Raw genomic sequence first — 23658 nt, forward strand, 5'->3', positions numbered from 1 at the left:
AAAATTAGGAAGGCCATTTCTTGACCTTTGCATTGATGTCAATTATGTTGATTTACGTGCTCAGATAACAGAGTTACAGCCTAATATATCCAGTTATTTGTTTGTAGTGTAATCAGAAGCACGCTAGAGGTCGCAGTTATAGATCAATAGTCACGAGATTTTGCACGATGTAAGAGTTTAGGTCGAAGAACATACCTGCAATTTTGGATGATGATCTCATATTATCTAGTGGGTTAAATGAACCATTACTTTTGCATGAAAAATATAAAAATTTTAAATTTGGTCCATATTTTACTTCCATGTACCAGCAAAGTAGCCTACATATCGACGCCTCCAAACAATAGTATGCTAAGTCGACTTAGCATGTTTTCAAGTTCTTTACATTTTTATATTTAACGTCCTTTAACTTAAATTCTGTCAAATTTTGGTAATAATCGGACAATCCGAACAGAAGTTATAAACAAATATTTACTTAGCATAGTACTGAAGGTCAAAGAAATTTCCAAACTTTTAGAGCTTGTCCTGCAAAACTCACTGTTCAGAATTAGCAAACTATTATTTGGAGGTGTCGAACGTCCTTTAACTTAAATTCTGTCAAATTTTGGTAATGATCGGTCAATCCGAACAGAAGTTATAAACAAATATTGACTTAGCATAGTACTGAAGTTCAAAAAAATTTCCACACTTTGAGAGCTTCTCCTGCAAAACTCACTTTTTAGACTTAGCATACTATTATTTGGAGGTGTCGATATGGAAAATTAACTACTGACCTTTCCCCTGATGCAAATTGGAATAATGTGTATCCTGGGTAACTAACGGGCCTACTGCCTAATATATAATAGGTTTTGTGTAGAATACAACATTTTATACCCTCAGCCTCAGAGGGTATTACACTTTGATACGACCAAAAATGTGCCTCATCGAAATAATGGTTTTAGACCCCAAGTATGTTTGTACGATATCCGTTTCAGACAAATTTGAGTAGATCTAGCAATGTCCGTCCGTCTGTCTGTCCGTCTGTCTGTCTGTATGTCCGTCTGTCTGGCTGGCTGGTGCGCACGATAACTCTCGAACGGATCAATCGATTCGGTTCAAATTTTGGGTATCGAAATATTTTGTCCAGATTCGATTTAAGTTCGAAGATGGGCCATATAGGTCCATTCCTTCAGGTACCTCCCCCGCAAATGTTCTGTAGGGAATAACCGATTAGGTCCATACTTTACACATCGTGTAATTTCTACCAAACTTAGATGAGGTTCGGGTACCTCCCACACAAAATTTCGGAAAAGTTCAGTTTAGGACCTGGTCTCGAATCGCTTTGATTTTTGTTTACGCAAGTTGTATTCGCTGTCCTCTATACGACGCTGTAAGTTTCATTAGGGGCAAGTCCATACTTCCTGAGAAAATAGCCTGAAAGTTAAAAATAAACCTATTACACCGTGTGTAGTGGTTGGAGCGCAAGATAACTCTCGAACGGATCTGCCGATTCTGTCCAAAATTTGGCTTTCGTAATATGTTGTCCAAACTTAGTTCAAGTTCAAAGTTGGATTATATCCGTCCACTCCTTCCGGTACCTCCCCCACAAAAGTTCGAAAATGTTCGGAAAATTTGTGCGTACGACAACTCTTGAAGGGAGTAACCGATTTGGTCCATACTTTGCACATTATGAAATTTCTACCAGACTTAGATGAGGTTCTAATATGGACTCAATCGGTAAACTCCTTCGAGTACCTCCCACACAAAATTTCGGAAAAGTTCAGTTTAGGACCTGCTCTCGAATCGCCTTGGTTTTTGTTGTAAAATCTTGTATTCACTGTCCCCTATACGAAGGTACAAGTTTCCCCAGGGGTAAGTCCATACTTCCTGAAAAAGTAACCTGAAAGTTGAAAAACAAACCCTATGGGTGGAAGCGCAAGATAATTCTCGAACGGATATGCCGATTCCGGCCAAAATTTGGCCTTCGTAATATTGTTTCCAAACTTAGTTTAAGTTCGTAGATAAGCCATATCGGTCCACTCCTTCAGGTAACTACCCCAAAAAAGTTCAAAAATATTCGGAAAAATTGTGCGCACGATAACTCTTGATGGGAGTGACCGATTTGGTCCATACTTTACACATTCTCATAATATTGGACAAGTTTACTTTAAGACCTGCTATTGAATCACTTTGTTGAAGCAACTTACATTCGCTGCCTCAATTACGATGGTAAAAGTTGTTTCAGGGGCAAGTCCATACTTCTTGAGAAAACAGCCCGAATGGTGTAAAAACCCCTATAGCACCCCAATGGTATATGTCGGTCCATTCCTTTAAGTACCTTTTCCGCAAAATTTTTGAACTTTAATCTTAATTAACATTTTTGTCGGTTCATACGACCAAAATTTTGAAACCCCCTAAATACATAATTTTTTTTGTGAAAAACGTGTTTCAATTTGCACAGGCTGAGGGTATATCTCTGTCGGCAAAGCCGACTGATACTTTTTTACTTGTCTTCCCATGCTACAATTTGTCTCTATCATGATAGATAAATTTCCAGCATTATTGCAAATTTCGTGGAACCCTAGCCATAAATTTGTTTGCATGCAAATTGCTGGAATTTCTACTCATTATTAGTTGTTTTTTACCGGTTAAAATATATTTTTGATATCACAATAAATATCCACAATGAACTATTTTCGAAATACACAAAATCGCGTGCATTTCCAAACAATATGTTTGGCACAAGTGCACTTTTTTTTGGAGCAATGTCCGTCTGGGTATATTTGCAGCGGCTTATATATTTATTTATATTAGGTGTATTCCAAAAAGGAACCTGATATTCAAAGAAAATTTATAGATTTATCAGCAGAGGCTACCAATGTCAATTTTCCAATTTTGGAACTTTTACTAGAAATGTATAATGATATACATAATTGTTCCACAAACATCGTCTGTTCGATTCCTCGGCGAGGTAACATCAAACTTTCAACGGTGGCAAAATGTTGGTAATGTTGGCGACATTTTCTGAGTATTTCAGCCATATAAAACTTCTCTAAAAATGGTGTCTTAGGACACGCCCTTCGGACTCGGCGATAAACTGTAGGTCCCAAGCTCAATGTGATAAGGTGGCAGAATCCAAAAAAAGTATTTCTTACAATAAGCTTATTTGTTCCATAAAGGAATTTTGATTTGCTGAAAGCTAATTCCCAGGGACAGTGGCGTAGGGTATCACATGGTCGGCCCGGTCCGACTATAACCTTTGCTTACTTGTTAATTTGTATAATATACAATCACAATTCGCGTGTTCTAAAAAGGTAAACCTTGGCTTCAGTTATGTTAAATTTTCAAAAATATTGTTGATATAAATGCTCAGGCTATAAAAAAACAAGTAAAAAAGTAACTGCCATCAGTGATTTACAGCCTGAGACACAATGTGAAAAGGAAATCACTACATGCCCTTCACACTGGTTATTCCCCAGCTTTTGATAGCATCACAAGAAAAAAAGTATGAGTCGTCTTTGCCGACAGAGATATACCCTTAGCCTATGTGGATTTAAACTTTCATCTACGGACTGATCGAATGTATTTAGGAAGGAGGAGGTACTAAAAGGAATGGACCGACTTGGTCCATTATGGAAGTGAATCTTATTTTGGGATTCACATCTTTTCGATAGATATCGCGCCCACTAGTTATTTCAGGAGATCATCGTATAACTTTGCCACAGAGCTCCGAAATACTCGCTCGAATTCTACTCGCGAGTGAAATTCGAGCGAGTTCGAGCGGGAGTACTCCCGCGAGTAGAAAAAATAAAACGAGTATATTCAATTTTTACTCGTCACTCGCAAAGCATATTTCAGACTTGCTCGTTTTTACTCGCGAGTGAAAAGTGTTTGGGAGTACGAGTACTTGAAGAGTACGAGTTTTGCAAGAAAAAATGCTCGAAAGTTTGCTCGAAGGGTAAAATAGAGTAAAAATGAATTGATATATTTTTGGAAAAAAATGTTGTATAGTGTTGGTGGGAAGTTGAGGGAGGACAAGGTGAGGCTGTTAACTTTTTGGAAGGGGCGATTTTTTAGGGGGAAGGGGTATACCCCCAAATTGCCCCCACACAACTTGCCCTCCCTCAACGTGCCCCCCCCCCCCCTCCAATTCCCCACCCTCAACTTGATTGGTTGGACTAGATTGGACTAGACTGGTTGCCCCGTTCGGTTTCTCTTGCATACCATTGTAATGACATATTTTAAATAGTTGGGGGAAGTACCGGAAGTTGTGGACCTGTATTGCCCATCTTCGGACTGAAACTAAGTTTGGACAAAATAAGACGAAGGCAAAATTTTGTACCAAATCGGTTCATCAGTTCGAAAGTTATAGTGCTCTCCAGCCACTACACATGGTGCCATAGTGGTTTTTATACTTTTCGGGCTGTTTTCTCAAGAAGCACGGATTTCCCCCTGAAAAAAACTGTTACCGTAGTAGTTGAGTCAGCGAATGCTTCAACAAAAAGTATAGTGATTCGAGAGCAGGTCTTAAATTGAACTTTACTGAAATTTTGTGTGGGAGGCACACGAAGGAGTGGACAAATAGTCGATATTCGAACCTGATCTATATTTGGTTGATATATTAGGATGTGTGAAGTATGGACCGAAATTTTTTTCCGAACATTTTTGAAATTTTATGGGGGAGGTACCTGACCGATATGTCTTATCTTCGAACTTTAACTATGTTTGGACAAAATATTACGAAGGCCAAATTATGGACCGAATCGGCAGATCCGTTCGAAAGTTATCTTGCGCTCCAACCACTACACACGGTGTCATAGGGGTTTTTTTGCAACTTTCAGGCTATTTTCTCAGGAAGTATGGAATTGCCACTGATGGAACTTGTACCATCGTATGTGAGGCAGTGAATACAAGTTGTTACAACAAAAATCAAAGCGATTCGAGAGCAGGTCCTAAACTGAACTTATCCGAAATTTTGTGTGGGAGGTACCTGAAGGAGTAGATCGATTAAGTCAATATTATTACGAACGGATCAGTCGATTCGATTCAAAATTTTACCTTCGTAATATTTTGTCCAAACTTAGTTTGATTACGAAGATGAGCCATATCGGTCCACTCCTTCAGGTACCTCCCCCATAAAAGTTCAAACGCACGATAACTCGCGAAGGCAGTAACCGAGTTGGTCCATACTTTGCATATCGTAAAATTTCTGCCAGACATAGATGAAGCTGGGGTGCCACCGTGGTGCAATGGTATGCACTCCCGCCTTGCACACATAAGGTCGTGGGTTCGATTCCCCGGCCAGGCAACATCAAAACACTTTTCAACGGTGGCAAAGTACCCCTCAGTAATGTTGGCGACATTTCCAGCCATGTAAAACTTATCTACAAAAGTGGTGTCTTAGACACGCCGTTCGGACTCGGCGATAAACTGTAGGTCCCATATCATTGAGCTAATATGAATCGGGGTGCACTCATTGATGTGAGAGAAGTCTCCCTTGTCCCTTATGGGATGTTTGTGGAACAATTATATATACATAGATGAAGCTCCAATATGGACTCTATCGGTCCACTACTTCGGGTACCTACCACACAAAATTTGGGGAAAGTGTTAAAACGCAACTTTCTATCGAATAGCTTTAATTCTTTTTGCAACAACTTCTATTCTCTATCTCCTGAACGAAGGCACACGTTTTCTCACTCCTTCCGGTACTTCCCCCTCAAAAGTGCAAACAAATCCACTGAAATGCTACGCAGGATTACCTTAAGCGGAGCAACTATTTGGTCCAAACATTGAATCTCCTAATATTTTGTCAAAATTTGGTTTAACCTCGAAAATAGTCAACATCGGTCTTCTCCTTAGGGTACCTCCCCCACAAAAGTTCAAAATTTTTGTTAAAGTGCAGTTTAGGATTTGTTCGATGATCCTTTGGAAATAACACCGCAGCTACTCCTAGTGATCCTGTTTACGGCGATATTATGTTTTTCATGGGCAAGTCCATGCTTCCTAACGCATAGGTCCAAAACCTCTAAGTTATTCGATGACCAGCTGAAATGACTAGAGGGCGCGTTTTATATCGAAAAGTAATGACTGTTTTTTTTTTTTTAATAGTCTAGCTTAATCCAGTTGTTGTTGTTTTAATATTTTACGTTGAATTACAACGAAGGCAACATAACAAAATTTTGTAGGCTGCTTATTACAGCAACAGCATATGACCGTGCCAGTGTATTCAATTAGAAACATCGGTGGCGTTTTTTATTGGGATAGCGTTCGCAATTTTTTTAATAGTCTGGCTTAATACCGTTGTTGTTGCTTTAATATTTTAAAACAACAAATTTATTGGTGGAGAAAATTTGGCATTGTTCGCCAAGGGGTAAGACAGGGAAGAGTATAGATTCGATTCTCGCCACAGAATCTCATCAGTTCCTTGTTTCTCGTTATTTTCAATAAATACTTCAAAAAACTTTTTATACTCAAACATCAATCGTCAGCTCGAAGTACACTGTGCAAAATTTTTAAGGTGATCTTGTGCAAACAATTCGAACTCAGGATTTTTTGAAAGTACAGACCCAAACGACAAGAAACCCTAGTTTGGTTTTGTTGTGTCAGATCCAGCTCGGATTTTATGGCCCCATCTAAGCATGGTTAAATATTGAGTTTTTAAAGAAATTCGGAGCTATATATCTGAAACCAATGCAAATCATCTTCTGACCTCTGAAGCAAATTTGTAGTTAAGGACAAGAATAAAATATTTGGAGAAATAATAAACTCGAAAAACTACATTTATTGCCTCAAATTTCAAAATATATGCAAAATATACACAATGTTTATACATTTCGCACCGTATCTCCAAAACCGTTAATTTTTTCTGAATATTTTCTTTTGGAAAAATATTCCCTGGAATGTTATACACAACTCTTCAGAACATGTAGTAGTAGTAAAATGCCTCTATGCTGTTGTTTTCAGTACATTTTTCAACGACGATTTAATAAAAATGCCAATAATGTAGTGAAATCCGAAATGCGAGCAAAAACTGTTGATGTGAACTGTGTTTGAAATACGTTTTGTAAAAGATATGATGCAAAATACCGCTTAAACAACAGGAAGTAAGCATTTTAGAGTTTCAGAATGTTCTAAAGAATTGTTGAGAACTTTATTTGGAAGATTTTTGCAAAAGGTTACTTGGTTCAACTCCCAATTGTTTAGCCGATACTGACCAGAATTTCAGCAATTATGTAAATTTTTCTATATTTTACAGATTTTGATGCCCTAGATGAAGTTGTTCTTATGCGGTTTACTCAAAAGATAAGTTCTACTATTTTAGGGCTACAATATTGCTAAAGACAGCAAGGCCAAATTCCTTTTCGTTTCTGAGATAAAGGCCTGATAAATGCAAAAAAGTGTAGATTTAGCCCGGTTTAGATGAGGCCATAAAATCCGAACTGGATCTGACAGGATGTGAACTGTGTTTGAAATACGTTTTGTAAAAGATATGATGCAAAATACCGCTTAAACAACAGGAAGTAAGCATTTTAGAGTTTCAGAATGTTCTAAAGAATTGTTGAGAACTTTATTTGGAAGATTTTTGCAAAAGGTTACTTGGTTCAACTCCCAATTGTTTAGCCGATACTGACCAGAATTTCAGCAATTATGTAAATTTTTCTATATTTTACAGATTTTGATGCCCTAGATGAAGTTGTTCTTATGCGGTTTACTCAAAAGATAAGTTCTACTATTTTAGGGCTACAATATTGCTAAAGACAGCAAGGCCAAATTCCTTTTCGTTTCTGAGATAAAGGCCTGATAAATGCAAAAAAGTGTAGATTTAGCCCGGTTTAGATGAGGCCATAAAATCCGAACTGGATCTGACAGGACAAAACCCTACTAGGGTTTTTATAGTCTAAATATATACTTTCAAAAAATGCATACGAGAAGTTGTTTGCATTTTCAGTGTTGCATAGTGGTATATGCGTGACCAAAGAAAAGTTTTTCCTTGGCAACTACATACAACCCCGACGAAAGTGTTTCCAAAACAAGACAGACCTTCTCCACTGTTATGTGTCGTTGAATTACAACGAAGGCAACATAACAACATTTTGTTGGTTGCTTATTACAGCAACAACATATGACTGTGTCAGTGTCTTCAATTAGAAACATTGGTGGCGTTTTTGTTTTATTGGGATAGCGTTTGCAATTTAATTTAGTTTGCAATAAAATGCGAATTTGAATGCCAAATGCCAGGAAATTGAATTTCTACAAAGTATACACGATGATTTTAACCTCCACAAGAAGCTAAAGGAAGCCGCCGGAGTATATGGAAAGAAAATAACCAATCCAGTTCTAATTAACAAAAACAATGAAGCTGTATTTGACTTGGAGGGAAGGAAGCAGATATGGGAGGAATATATTACCAATCTTTTTACTGATAGCGAACGATGTTTCGGAAATTCCAAGAAGAGGGACGCCTATAACGCAGAGCGAAGTAGAACGCGCTATAAAATCATTGAAAGACAGAAAGGCTACAGGACCGGACGAAATCCCATCAGAATTACTGAAACTTATTGATTCCCACAATATACACCTACTAGTCAACCTTTTTAACTACATATACAACACTGGAAACTATCCAGAAGAATGGCTAAAATCAACCTTCATCGCAATACCCAAGAAAAATAATGCAAAACAATGCAGTGACTTCAGACTCATCAGCTTAATGAGTCATGCCTTGAAGATATTTCTAAAGATTATTCATAGTAGAATATACAAAATATGTGAAGCACACATGGGAAATACCCAATTTGGGTTTAAAGAAGGAGTGGGTACAAGAGAGGCATTATACTGCATCCAAATTATAACACAAAAATGTAGGGATGCCCAGAAAGATGTATTCATGTGTTTAATTGACTACGAAAAAGCATTCGATACCGTCAAACACGATAAATTAATGGAAATATTACATGATATAGGAATGCAAGACAATGAACTTATGTGCATAAAAAGTCTCTATTGGAATCAGTCGGCAAGAATTGAAGTAAGTGGAGAACCAACAAAAGAAATTGACATCTCAAGGGGTGTTAGATAGGGTTGTCTTCTATCTCCCTTATTATTTAATGTATATTCAGAGAAAATATTCCAAGAAACGCTAGAAGGAGAAAACGTCGGAATAAAAATTCATGGGAACATAATTAATAACATAAGGTATGCGGACGATGCCACGTTACTGGCTGGAAGCATATCCGGTCTCCAGAAACTTGTAGAGAAACTTGCACGTGTAAGTGAGAAATATGGCCTTAAAATAAACATGAAGAAGACGAAATATATGGTCATAAGCAGAAAAAATCCCCATGCAGATGTGACCTTAAAAGTACAAGGTACAGAAATAGAAAGAGTGCGATCTTTTAAATATCTAGGGATACTAATAAACGACCAATGGGATCCCTCGAAAGAGATTAAAAGTCGTATAGAGATGGCGCGAGATGCTTTTTGTAAATACAACAAACTTATGAAAAGCCATGACATAAACGTAACAACGAAAGTACGTTTTATAAAATGCTATGTTTGGTCGGTGCTGCTATATGGAACAGAAGTTTGGACGCTCAAATCCTCTGATGAAAGAAAATTGGAAGGATGAATGTAAGCCGGCAGTTAATAAAAACAATAAAAAGTCGCAAAATAGCATATCTTGGACACGTATTAAGGAACAACAAATACAACATTTTACAAGCAATTTTAAAAGGAAAAATTGATGGAAGGCGTGCTAGAGGAAGAAAAGAAACATCTTGGCTCAAAAACATCATGGACTGGACATGCTATACCGTCGAAACTGATCTGCTGAATGCTGCAAGACACAGAGAGCTGACAACCACTATACTATAACTTAAATATAATGCTATAAATATTAAAAAACAAAATGAATTGTACGATCACTTATATCCGGATAACGGATGAGTAAATAAAGAAGAAGAAAATATTAAAACAACAGCAACGGGATTAAGCCAGCCTATTTAAAAAAAAAATTGCAAACGCTATCCCTATAAAATTTTCTCAGATCCAATGCTGATAAGACTTGCCGTATTCAAGCAAAATCGCGAAACCCTAACAAAAAAACCTAAAAATGTAAACTGAGCTTTTTTATCTCAAAAATGGTACAGCCTGAGAACAAATCATAAACATCAATCCTGTAGAGAATTTTCACAGCTACAACATTTTCTTAAACTCCATTTCGAGCTTGCCAGAAATAGATTTCATTTATAGGTATTTTTGTTTGTTTTTGAGCAACCATCAAACAGAAATCTGTGTTGAGATTTGTTGTCTGACAAATTTCTACAGCGCCATCTTCTGGCTAATTTTTTTCGATTAACTTGGCTATTTATCAGCTATTTGGTTGTTATCCCTTTTATTGATTTCTCCCTTTGCTATTTAGAGCTTTTGCCAGCTATTAGGTGGTTTGATGGAAGTAAAAAAAAATGTTTCTCGGCCATTTTGTCGACCTAGGCACTTTGGAAAAGGTTTGCAGTAGTAAAGAAATATTCAGTCATATTCAGTAATTTTTTTCATTTGATTGCTGTGGAAAATCAAAAAAAAAAAACCTTATATTTTCTTTAAAGACCAAAAGTCCATTACCTTTGGTACATGTAAGTCCGAGATAAATAAGTAATATAGTTCCTAAAATAAATTTGTCATAATCTTTAGATTTTTACGAGTGGCGTTTAACATTTCGATATAAACGTTCTACAACCGGCAAATCCCAATCATAATTGTCTTAATTATTTTATATGAATATGATGGTGCCATATCGTGAATACGGTAATGAATGCAAAACCTCATCCATTTATTCTCATTTTAATTGAGAGTTCTCTTTATTTCATTTCATTAGATTTGGCACCAAATGCCTAATGGTAGCTACTCCAAGCAAAAGAAATACAAAATACTGTTGTTCTATTCCCCCATTTGGATTAATGATTTACTCATGTCGATCAGCATCGGTCATTCCGCTTTACCGTTTACTGTGCATTGTATGTTTAGTGTGGTCATCTGATACGAATTAAATCCTCAAAAGTCTAAAGTTAAAAGCCGGAAATATTTCCTAATCTATTGCTGACCGAATTACGAATATCCCAATTTTAAATTGAATCATTGTGGAAACTATAAAAGCTACACGGAAATTTGTGATTACCACCTGAACCTGAGCTGTGAACTAAATAACTATTGGGAGCAACAACAAACTACGCTCTGAGGGGCTTGAAACTAGTGAAAGCGGGATAATTATCATTAAGTATAATTTTAAGCTAAAAAAAATGGATCATATATATGTATATCGTGTGAATAGTTATCAGCAAATGTGCTTCAAGTGATATCTGATTAAAGTCCGTAAGTGAGTTTCAGCTCAAAAAGATTGAGAAAGTTATTATTACGGTTATCAAGAAGTGTTAAACGTGTTACAATTGCATATTCTAAGACTTAGCCAACGAGTTTTTATTCCAAAGTCATTTGAAGTTCAGGTGCTGACAATTGATTACACAGTGTATGGCTTTATTAAGTTCACATTTATTTTTTCTTTCTGCCTTATGGTTTCATCAAACGTATAAACACACAACCCAGATATACAATTATCATTACCTACATAGGTCATGACATACATACATACATGGCATTTCTAACTTGCAAAAAAAAAATACTGGGTTCTGTGCTACGCTAAATGTTGTAACAGCTTAGCTAGCAGTGATAAGCGTGTTGCTAATTTCTGGATATGAAATGTTTAGCAACATTGTTGACAACTGAGAGAATCACTCTTCGACAAAAGCAAAGAAACAACGACCAGCTGTTCTCAGTGAAAGGCCTTTCGACGAGGGAGCTACGGTACCAACACAAAACTGTGAGTAAATTAAAATCTCTTGATGTGTTTTATCTGAGACGAAAGAAACCTGTTTTTTTTTCCTTTATTTATGATCTCAGTCAACAATGCTAGATTAGACATTTGATCTTGTTTTGTTTTCGTAGATATTAAGTCTGAATACCTGAGATACATTAATGTGAGTCTCGAATTTTATATTTAAGTTATATTGTCTCATAGTAACATTTAATTAATTATTGGATTATTTTTTCGATCTGGCACTGCAAGGCCACTAATGAAATTATCGGAATTAATATTTATTACATTGGCGAGCCTTATGTTGCTCCAAATGCTACTGTTTAGCTTACACTGCTATCACGTCAAATGAATTTAGTCAGTAATTTTACCCTAGTTTCTATGGATAAGTTTGGATTGTTACTCAATAAAATTATGATGTCTATCGGCATGTAAACAGTTTCTGAGTCTGGTTCCATAGTGTAGTAGGGCAAGGGAGGTATTTATGAGTAGGGAATCACAGCTAAAACCTATTGTTAAATGGATATGACAGGTTGTGATTAGGTTGGGAGGGCGTATTGGACACGTACCATCTAGTTGTCCTGGTTGGTCATAGCGGAAATATTCTTTTAATCTATCAATCTTTTCTTTTAATCTATCGGTAAATGAAGAGCACATACTTTAAAATAATATCGTGTAGCTGAAGGAGAGGCATGAAGCTCTAAACCCACCCCGTTACGACGAGTAATAAGGCCGGAAACCAACGTGCTCCTGCTTCTTGAAAATGCTTTTAATTCCATCCCCTTCCTATAAATTAGTTGTATGCTACACAATTTGAACTTCAATCTCTCAAAAATGGTAAAACCTACGAAAATACCGTAAAGGACAATCTTGTAGAGAATTTTCATAGCTACAACATTTTTTTCAGTCTCATTTTGATAGGACTTGCGGTTTCTAAGCAAAATCGTAAAAACCTAAACAACCCCTAAAAATGTCAACTTAAATCGCGATTTATTTAAAAAGCGCTCCGCCGATTTTTTTTTTTTTTTGTTTTTTGATTTTTTTCATCTATGAACATTGTAGTTTCAGAATCCGCAAAAACTTCCCAGGTGTAAGCACCTTCCATTTAAATTTGATTCAAGAGCACCGTGATATCAGTTGAAATTTTTTGTTTGGGATTGCAAGTGGATGAAAATCGTCAAACTCGTTATGAAAAATGTGGGAGTCCAGCTTTCTACGCTCTTTAAGAGGTCAGTTAGTCAGTAATGACCGAAAGACATGGACGGTCAAACAGTCAATCAGGCAAAACTACGTATTTCCCAAAAATGGGGAAAATGTTCGTCTTTAGAGGCTCTGCGAACAGTGGCCCCAAAACAAAATCACCCCAAACTTAAAATGCAAAATGGCCCCAAATTTGGGGTCTGAGTGCATTGCGAAGTTTGGCCCCATTATGTGTCCAGCATTTTGGCCCCAAAAAAAGACAAAATTACCCCAAAACCAAAATGAAAAATGGCCCCAAATTTGGGGCCATACTTCATTACATTTTTCACCCCAAAATAAAAAATACAAATTTACCCCAAAAAAAATTCACTTTTTTTATTAAATAAAAACTACAATACTGTCTTTAACTGACTCCCTGCAGTATGGACAAAGGAAGTGTGCTGAATTTGATAATGTCTACAAGGGAGAAGTACTACATTTGCTAAATTATCCTTGCAAACAACACATTCATTATTTCTTCTTCACCGGATAGACATTCCTCATCTGGATCTTCTTCAAATATATTTTCAGGTGGAATAAGTTGATTCATATTATTGTTGTAAATTACTCTTGTTAAAAATGTTGCAACAGTAATTTTTCCACCGTTTAATAAATTGGTTGCTTCCTCAATTATGGCATCCCTAGCTACAAGCATTTCAAACTCACGACTTTTAAAAAATTCTTCTCGGCGTAAATATTTTACAAATTTGAAAATGTTGCCATTGGCAGGAATGCATTTTTTCAAAATACCGTTATAGGCTTCAACAGCGGAAGTTGTGCGGGTATTTTGGCTGGAAACGCTCAAATTTTCGCATCCAATCTGAAGAAAATTATGAATTAGAAAAAATTTATTATAAAGAGATTTTACTTACTTTCTTTATCCATTGATTTTCAAAATATTTGAGGAACTTTGAGCATTTCCTTTCACTGTCCATTAAATTAATTTCCGTCCGAACTTGACGAAATCCATCTTTTATTAACGCTGAAGGAAGCAGGGGGAGTGCCAAAAGTTTATAGTAAGCTTTTGAAGCTGGCTTTGATTGTCTCAGATAGTTAATGAAGTCTTTACATTTGATCGAATTTCTTCTGACAGCTTAACAAAAGTGAAACCTAAAGTTTAATGTATATTTATAAAGAAGGAAAATCGTAAAATTTGCACGAACTATTTAAAACTGCTCTTATGAGTATCCAATTGAAAAATATTGATTGATATTGATTTTTGCGTCCGGAGGGCGAAGGATGTCGGAAGGGGAAACAAAAAAATCGCGCGCGCGATTTTTTCCCTTACGGCAGCCTTTACCATTCTGACACAACACATCCTTATCAATATCTTTTTACAAATGTATGATATATTTTGTCACATTTGAATTTTTTGGAAAAAAATGATTGTATACGGTATAAAATCTTACCAACATCCAATACACTTTACATTTGGGAACACAGTCTTCAAAGCCTTCCTCAATCCTTGTTCATAATCTGTTATTACCACAGCCGGATTTATGTCGAAAACATTTTCCTTTATATATTTGAAAAGGTTCTCATGCATCTGAGAAGACTTTTTGTCGGTTAGCACAAAAAATATTGGAAATATCTGAAAAAAATCATATATTAAAAACATATTTAAAAAAATAGAACGAATGATGTTTTACTTACGTGGTCACAGTACTCGATGTATATTACCAACAGCTGGGTAAAACATCCACTAGGAACAATACTAAATGTTCCATCGATAAGCCATTTTCGTTGATTATCAGTGACATTATCAACAAATAAATTGAGAGATTTTTGAGATGTAAAAATACAATATGTAAACTCGTCCTCGACAATGCAGGCGGTATAAAAAGGTCTAGGATATTCCATATCTTGGGATTTTCCATAAGCCTCCCACACACGCAAAAAATACGCACTCCATAATATTATTATTTTGTTTATTCAAATTGGCACTTCTTCACAGCTTTGCAGAACTTTTAAGAATGATGAAATTGAAAGTTCTTACAACAAACCATTCATATTTTTTTAGAAACTACAGTTGACCCGTTATTTTAGTCAGAATGTAAACTGAATTACAAATTTTAACAAAGTGCAAAATGACCCCAAAAATTACAAGGCATTTTTTGGGGCATTTTTGCATTTTCCGAAAAATTTACATTTACAAAATAACTATGAAACGCAAATGGCCCAAACAATAAACAACGTAGAATTTTGGGGTTTTCTTGCATTTTAATAATTTGGGGCAATTTTTCATTTTCATTTAAATGCAATTTTGCCCCAAAAAATATATACAAAAATACCCCAAAAAAGGTGAAAAATAGCCCCAAATTTCGTGTTGTTGTAGCCCATATATTTTTTTGGGGTCATTTTGCACTTTGAATTTGGGGTGATTTTGTTTTGGGGCCACTGTTCGCAGAGCCGTCTTTAGAGGCTTACTTATTTACTTAGCTGGCCCATCACAGAACATTTGTTTTCCATTCCTCTATCTATTTGTTGCTTCGCACTCTGGAATACCGCGCCTTTTCATCTCATCATCCACTTGTTTGCGCCATCTATTCCTTGGCCTGCCGATTCTGCGTGCACCGCCAAGCGGTCCGTATTTATACGCCTTTTTAGCGGGTTCATCATCGCTCATTCTTATGATATGGCCTAGCCAACGCAATCGCTGCATCTCGATACGTTTAACAATATTGATGTCGTTGTATAGCAGATACAGCTCTTGGTTCATGCGACGTCGATATTCACCGTCAACGCAGATTGGTCCGTAGATCTTTCGAAGAATTTTTCTCTCAAACACACCATGCACTGCCATGTCTGCTTGCGCAAGTACCCAGGCTTCGGAGCCATACATCAGCACGGGTAGTATCAGTGTTTTGTAGAGCGTTATTTTTGTTTGACGAGATGTGGCTTTGTTTTTAAACTGCTTACTTAAACCAAAGTAGTATCTGTTGGCCAATACAATTCTTCTTTTTATTTCACAACTGATGTCGTTTGTTGTGTTTACGGAGGTGCCGAGGTAGACGAAGTCTTTTACTACCTCAATATTATAGGAACCAACTTCCACAGTCGGTCCGAGCTCAATGGACGCATTGCGCGTCGACACCATCAACTTGGTCTTCTCACCGTTTACCGCCAGACCCACTTTAGCAGATTCTCCTTCGACCTTCATAAAGGTATCAGTTACTTCTTTTACTGATCGGCCCATGATGTCTATGTCATCAGCATAAGTAAGTAACATGTGACTATTGGTGTAGATTGTGCCACTTCTTTTGACGTTTGCCTCTCGTATAACCTTTTCTAGCAGGATGTTGAAGAGGTCACACGAAAGGCTGTCTCCTTGTCTGAAACCTCTTTTGGTATCAAACTCTTCGGAGAGGTTCTTTCCTATTTTAACTGAGGACCTCGTGTCAGTTAAAGTCATTTTACAAAGCCGGATAAGCTTTGCGGGGATACCAACTTCAGACATGGCTTGGAATACCTTTGAAGGCAGCGGGCTGTCGAAGGCTGCTTTATAATCGACAAAAAGGTTGTAGGTGTCGATCTGCATCTCTTGGGTCTTCTCCAGGATTTGCCGCAGGGTAAATATCTGGTCAATGGTGGACTTGCCAGGTCTAAAGCCGCATTAGTATGGTCCAATTATCTCGTTGACCATAGGCTTTAGTTGTTCGCACAATATCCATGACACGATCTTGTAGTCAATAGGGAGTAGACTTATGCCCCTATAGTTAGAGCATACAGTCTTATCTCCCTTCTTGTGGACGGGGCACAGGATACTCAGGTTCCAATCGTCGGGTACTCGTTCTTCCTGCCAGATGGTGCTAACTAGCTGATGAATACACCTTATCAGCGTGTCGCCTCCGGTTTTGAACAGCTCCGCTGGTAAGCCATCGGCCCCTGCTGCCTTATTATTCTTCAGCCGATTAATTGCTGTCTTTACCTCATCTTGGTTCGGCGGTATACATTCAATACCATCTTCTGGGATTGGGACTGTAGTATCTTCGTCGTCTTCGCTGCTATTGGATACCAACAGATTTGAAAAATGTTCTTTCCATATCCTGAGTACACTATCTGTATCAGTTACCAAATTACCTTGCTGGTCTCTACAGGAGGATGTGCCTGTACCAAAGCCATCAGTTTGATGTTTCACCCTTGGTACAATTTTCGGACTTCATACTGGCTCCTGTACATCTCGATTTTTTCACACTCCCGCTTTTCCATCTCTCTCTTTTTCCTGCGGAAAAGACGTTTATCCTCTCTCCTTTTCTCCCTGTATCTCTCTCGTGCGATACGCGTTGCTAAGGATTGTAAAGTAGCCCTATATGCCGCATTTTTTTTCTCTTCGGTGGCAGCACGACACTCCTGATCATACCATGGATTCCTTGGTGGAGGTCTCTGGTATCCAAGTATGGATTTTGCGGCTGTTTGCATGGAGTGGGCAATGCTTTGCCATTGCGCTGATATGTTATCGTGGTGAGGAGTGCTTTGATTAAGCAATTGGGCTAGTTGAGTGGAATATGCTGTGGCTATCTGTTGTGATTGCAGCTTACCGATGTCTAACTTTCGTGTTGTGTCTGTTCGTACTTTGTTTACTACGTTTAAGCGGGTGCGTACCTTTGCTGCAACAAGGTGGTGGTCCGAATCAATGTTTGCACCTCGGAACGATCGTATATCCAACACGCTCGATGAATGTCTTCCATCTATCACAACATGATCACTTTGGTTTCTTGTTTTCTGATCTGGAGACAGCCAGGTGCCCTTATAAATATAGACATGATTAAATCTGGTACTGCTAACTACTATGTTTTTTGCAGCTGCGAAGTCTATCAGCCTCATACCATTGTCAGATGTTTCACTGTGGAGACTGAATTTCCCGACTGTTGCGCCAAAGATATTCTCCTTTCCAATTTTGGCATTAAAATCGCCTAGAATGATTTTAATGTCATGGGCAGGGCAACGGTCATATGTTTCTTCTAAGCGCTCTTAAAATATATCTTTGGTCTGTTCGTCCTTTTCTTCAGTGGGAGCATGAGCGCAAATAAAGCTGATGTTGAAGAATTTAGCTTTATTCGAATTGCAGCAAGTCTTTCATTCACTGGGGTGAAGCTGGATACCAGATGTTTTAGTCTCCGACTAACTACGAATCCACAACCAAACTCATGCTTTACGTCATGGCAGCTATAATACAGTGCGTCACCTTTTGGTGTTGTTGTGACGCCTTTCCCAATCCATCGTATTTCCTGTATGGCAGTAATATCGGTCTTGTACTTTTCAAGTACATCTGCCAATGCGAAGACTGCACCTTCTCTATAAAGAGTGCTAACATTCCAGGTGCAGATTCGCAGATCATGGTCCTTAAAACGTTTGCGGGGTTCGTCAACTTTAGAGGGGTTTGTTTTTCTTTTCTTTCGTTTTTTCATAGTAGGCTGTTTTTTCTAGGGGAGGGTTACTAACCCGACGCCCAAACCAAAGTTTTTAACGTTCTTATGGGTGAACGCGCGGCACATGTTAGCTCACTACCTTCAACGGGTGTTTAAGGCAGTTCCCCAGGTGACACCACGGGGAGGTCAGTGTCCACTTGGGATGAAATAGGGACCAAGATAAATCCTGGGCTTTGCCATGTTAAAACCGGTCAGGACCGCTGCTTGGTATCTTCCATCCCCTACGTCACACAGTGTCACGACCGTGGCCAAAAATGGTAAAAACTAAATACTTTGTTGAACAAATTTATTGATGGGGGGTGATAGAAAACATATTAATTAAGAAGAATCTGAATTTTGGTACTAATACGTGAAGTAGTTTTTGCTATATGAGGATTTAAATCCGACTATTTTAGTTAATACGTATTTTTGTGTTTTTTTTTCTAAAACTAATAAATTATATAATGCGTTAATATTTAAAATTTAAAAGTAACGGTCGCTGCAAAAGTGGTTCCTAAGTTCTCCTGGGATGTAATAAACTTGGCTATACTTTTGTTTGCATGTAAATGTTAATCATATGGTGTTTACATTTACCCAAACATTTATTACTAAGTTTATTATTTTTCTGAAGCAAATTTTAAATTGAGTGGAGTGGGAAAAAATTTGTATAAAAGTGTATATCGATATTTTTTGCTGTATGAGTAGTAAAAAGTGAGTACTTCAAATATATAAAGGTCCCAGCTGCAGAGGTTTGCAGACGAATGTGTCATTTCTCTTTTTCAGCGACCACCTCACTGAGAGGATACCCCCCTTTTTAACAAATCGTTTTGCGGTGTTGGCTATAGCGCGAAAACGAATGAACCGATCATCATATATTTTTGTGGGCTTATTAGGTACCTAATAATCTTGCTTTCAAACGAGAGAATTTTAAAAAAACCAATTTCTAAAAAAATTTATAGCAGCGAATATCAAAATTCGAATTTTTACAAAAAAATTGACCGTTTTTTGACCACTAATCGGTCAAAAAATTTTTTTAAAAGAAATTTCTTATATATAAGAACAAGAGTTTGATATATTCAATATGCTCACAAACAATATGAAGACTAAACACCAAATTTCAGTCATATCGGGTGGATATTGAGGCCAAAACACTCAAAATACCGAAAATGAGGAGGCACGGTTCTATGGGCGCTATAGGAAGACGAGGACCTATACCGACATATTACTGGTGGAAAGTTATAAGTCCCCCAACGGAGACCTAATACCAATTTTCAGCCATTTCGGTGTGATAATCAGGCTATAACCTCCAAAATACCGAAAATCGGGAGGTACCGTCCTATGGGGGCTATATGAAGGCGTGGACCTATGCAGCCAAATTTCAAGGTGAAGGTATAATGCCCACTACGAAGACTAAATACCAAATTTCAGCAATTTCGGTGTAATAATGAGGCTAAAATCTTCAAAATACCGATAATCGGGAGGTACCGTTGTATGGGGGCTATATCAAAACGTGGACCTAAGCCCACAATTCTCTGTTGGAATGTTTGATACCTCTGCCGAAGGCTAACCACAAAATTTGAATACTTTCGGTTGGTCATTGTGTCTAAAAAATTCAAAATACCGAAAATCGGGAGGTACGGTTCTATGGGGGCTATATCAAAACGTGGACCGACCAACCCAATTTTTTGTCCTGAAGATTGCAAGTCAATAATAGGTACGTGTACCAAAATTGATGCACCTACGACAACTCCTTCTATTTTTGGCCACAGTTAATATGAACTCGCGACATTGTGCGTCACCCCGTCTTTAGAACCACCCTTCCAATATTTTGACCTAATTTTTTGATTTCCTTAGTTTCAATATGTTTACTATCGAACCCCATATAGGAATTAAATATTTTTGACAAAACTAAATTTTGATTTTTGGCCAGGAAAATTCATTTCTGATCCACCGTGCGGCGTCAACCAAAATGGCAAATTCTCAAGGTAATTCTCGCAGGGTGCCCAAACTTTACATCCATACTTACTGAGGTAATAGCCCAAAAGCTCCAAAAAACCCTGCCGACACATACTAAAATGGCTAGTGTGCAAGTTAACCCTCAAACTTTTTCAAAAATTTATTCCCAACTTAGTTTACAGTAATTTTATATTTCCAGTTCTCTATTAATTAGAAGTTTGGTTACTAAACATTTTTGATATTTATTAATGATTTAGTAAAGCTCTACATTATGGTATCTACATATTCCACTTATTTTGAAGGCATAATTATTTTATTTGCTTATTTTTTAGGTCAGATCCAGATACTTATTTACTTGTTAATACCAAAATTACACTTCCTATTGTTAAAACCGTTACTATGAAAGATTTTCAAAAAAACGTTAGGTTTGAAAACGCTATATTTCATTACCTCTACACCACAGTAATACACTACTGTGGGGGAAAATCTATTCTAATTTAAACAAATCAAATTGTCATTGACCTTCAACTTTTCTCCCAAGCAGTTACCTAACTCTTTAACTCTTCTCTTTTTTTTCTAACTCAGCTCATGTAAAAATCGGTATTATTATCTAACCACATTGTTCTCCTGCATTCTTATTAAGTGTAGACAAACTACGAAGTCATTGATCTTTCGAAGAGGCTAAGTGCCACAATTGTTGTGGAAATCGTGTTTTCAGGTAACACCACCTGCACCTCTATCATTGCAGATATCAATAGTTCGCTAATAACCAACAGTGTTGGTCGGTCTGTCTGTCTATCTGCAACTTCTTCCATGTTGTGAGACAAAATCATTTCAAAACAATGATCACTTCAACCAAACAACCAAAACTCCACACAAACAAATATCGACGACAACGACTTTAACATTAGTGTCGACAATTGTTGTTAAACAAAATGGAAATATCATTTACAATTAAATCCAATAAAATAACAGATAACATTTTAATTAGAAATATTAATAATCTGCTGGAAAAACAAAAACCGAAAATCAACAAACTCAATGCATAAAACGACAGTTTTAAACTTCAAACGCTTAGTGTCGCTGGCAATAAAATACAAACGAAACAAAGTTTAATTAAACTCAACTCACTGAACCCACCCACCATGAATTGTGGGATATTCAATGTGGTTACTTACTTGGTGATATGGTTGGCTGGCTGGCTTATGAAATGAATTGTTTAATGCAATGATCAAGGCCACACAAACACCAACATACAGTGGCTCAATCAATAAAGTAATGGGTAATATCTCTCCCATGGCGTATCAGCTACGAAAAATTTTTGTTTAATTCTATTTTAATCTTTATTTTAAATTAAAAATAATTCTTGTTTTATGTGAAATAATATTTAGTAAAATTTATATAATATACTCATTAACATTGCCTTTCATTTATTTGTTGGTTCTCTACAAACGAGGTTTACGGCAAGGAGATAGTCTTACGTGTGCTATTTCAATATCTTTCTAGAGAAGATCATTCATGATCATAAAGCAAACAGAATACACATATACAATATACAATAAATATCAGAAAGTAATCGCTTATGCCTGGGTGACGTAGGGGATGAAATATAGCGAGCAACGCCTCTTTCTCGTAACGTAGAGGAACAGAATATCTTAACTCATGATAATCACTTTATAGTAATAATTTTCTGCGTCGAGATTTTCAACTCATTGAAATTCCAAAATACCAAGTGACATTTACTTCAGAAGGAAACTGTAGCAAACTCCTTTGAAAGAGCTCACATGGGAGGTCATCGTTTTTCTTATCAAAACATGAACCAATATTTACAATTTACGGAATTGAGCTTTGTATCCTTTGACAACACACAATATCAAATTAAAGCAATCTTGGTTCAATTTGACAAAAAAAACGAAATTCAATAAATTGGGCCAGACTAAAATTGTATCACGGTGCTCTTGAATCAAACTAAAATGCAACTACAATGTTCATAAATTAGTAAAATAAAAAAAAAAAACAAATCGCCGGAGCGCTTTTTAAATAAATTGCGATTCAAGTTGACATTTTTAAGGGTTTTTTAGGATTTCACGATTTTGCTTGGAAATCCCAAGTCCCCCCCAAATGGGACTAACGGAAATGTTGTAGGTATGAAAATTCTCTACAAGATTGACTCTTATGATATCTTCGTACTTTTTACCGTTATTGAGATATAGAAGTTCAAATTAGGACAATGTCATGACTGCAATTTCCCAACTTAAACTTATATATCGACACCTCCAAATAATAGTATGCTAAGTCTAAAAAGTGAGTTTTGCAGGAGAAGCTCTTAAAGTGTGGAAATTTTTTTGAACTTCAGTACTATGCTAAGTCAATATTTGTTTATAACTTCTGTTCGGATTGACCGATCATTACCAAAATTTGGCAGAATTTAAGTTAAAGGACGTTCGTCACCTCCAAATAATAGTTTGCTAATTCTGAACAGTGAGTTTTACAGGACAAGCTCTAAAAGTTTGGAAATTTCTTTGATCTTCAGTACTATGCTAAGTAAATATTTGTTTATAACTTCTGTTCGGATTGCCCGATTATTACCAAAATTTGACAGAATTTAAGTTAAAGGACGTTAAATATAAAAATGTAAAGAACTTGAAAACATGTTAAGTCGACTTAGCATACTATTGTTTGGAGGCGTCGATATGTATCTCAAAAATGGTACAACCTAGGAAAAAATTACGAAAGCCAATCTTATAGAGAATTTTCATAGCTAGAGCTTTTCTCTTGGTTTTTGTCTAGATAAAGTCCAAGATACTTAACTTCTGTTTCTTGGGGAAGTTGTATTTGGTTCATCTGAACGGGTGGACAGGTTCCGTCTTTGAGCGTGAAAGTAATGTGAGTAGATTTGGATTCATTTGCTTTTATATGCCATCACTTTAACCGTTTCTTGGGAAATGTCTAGAAACGGAGAGGTACAGTATTTCTCTGATTCAAATGTATCATTTATTGTTTCAACTAAGCGATGAATCTGCTCAATCGTTCCATGTTTTTTTTTTTTTTAACCCAAACTGATGCGTTGGAATTATATTTCTAGCCTCTATAATGGGCATTAGTCTTTTAAGGAACAGTGTTTCTAATACTTTTGAAAGAATTGGTAATAGGTGTAGGTCGATAAGATTTCACTTGATCGACCGGTATTCCAGGTTCTCCTTCAGAATC

At 36.8% G+C, this 23658-nt stretch overlaps 1 long non-coding RNA gene across 1 annotated transcript; it reads left to right on the forward strand.

The window, feature by feature from the left end:
• The first annotated feature begins 10473 nt into the window (after positions 1 to 10473).
• Positions 10474 to 11659, forward strand: LOC141403417 (uncharacterized). Its single transcript, XR_012412792.1, has 4 exons — positions 10474 to 10610; positions 10669 to 10782; positions 10853 to 11251; positions 11578 to 11659. It is a non-coding gene; the product is annotated as an uncharacterized lncRNA (long non-coding RNA).
• The last annotated feature ends 11999 nt before the right edge of the window (positions 11660 to 23658 follow it).

Source organism: Musca autumnalis, unplaced genomic scaffold, assembly GCF_047663935.1.
Source record: "Musca autumnalis isolate F117 unplaced genomic scaffold, ASM4766393v1 scaffold_4, whole genome shotgun sequence".
Classification (NCBI taxonomy): Eukaryota; Metazoa; Arthropoda; class Insecta; order Diptera; family Muscidae; genus Musca; species Musca autumnalis.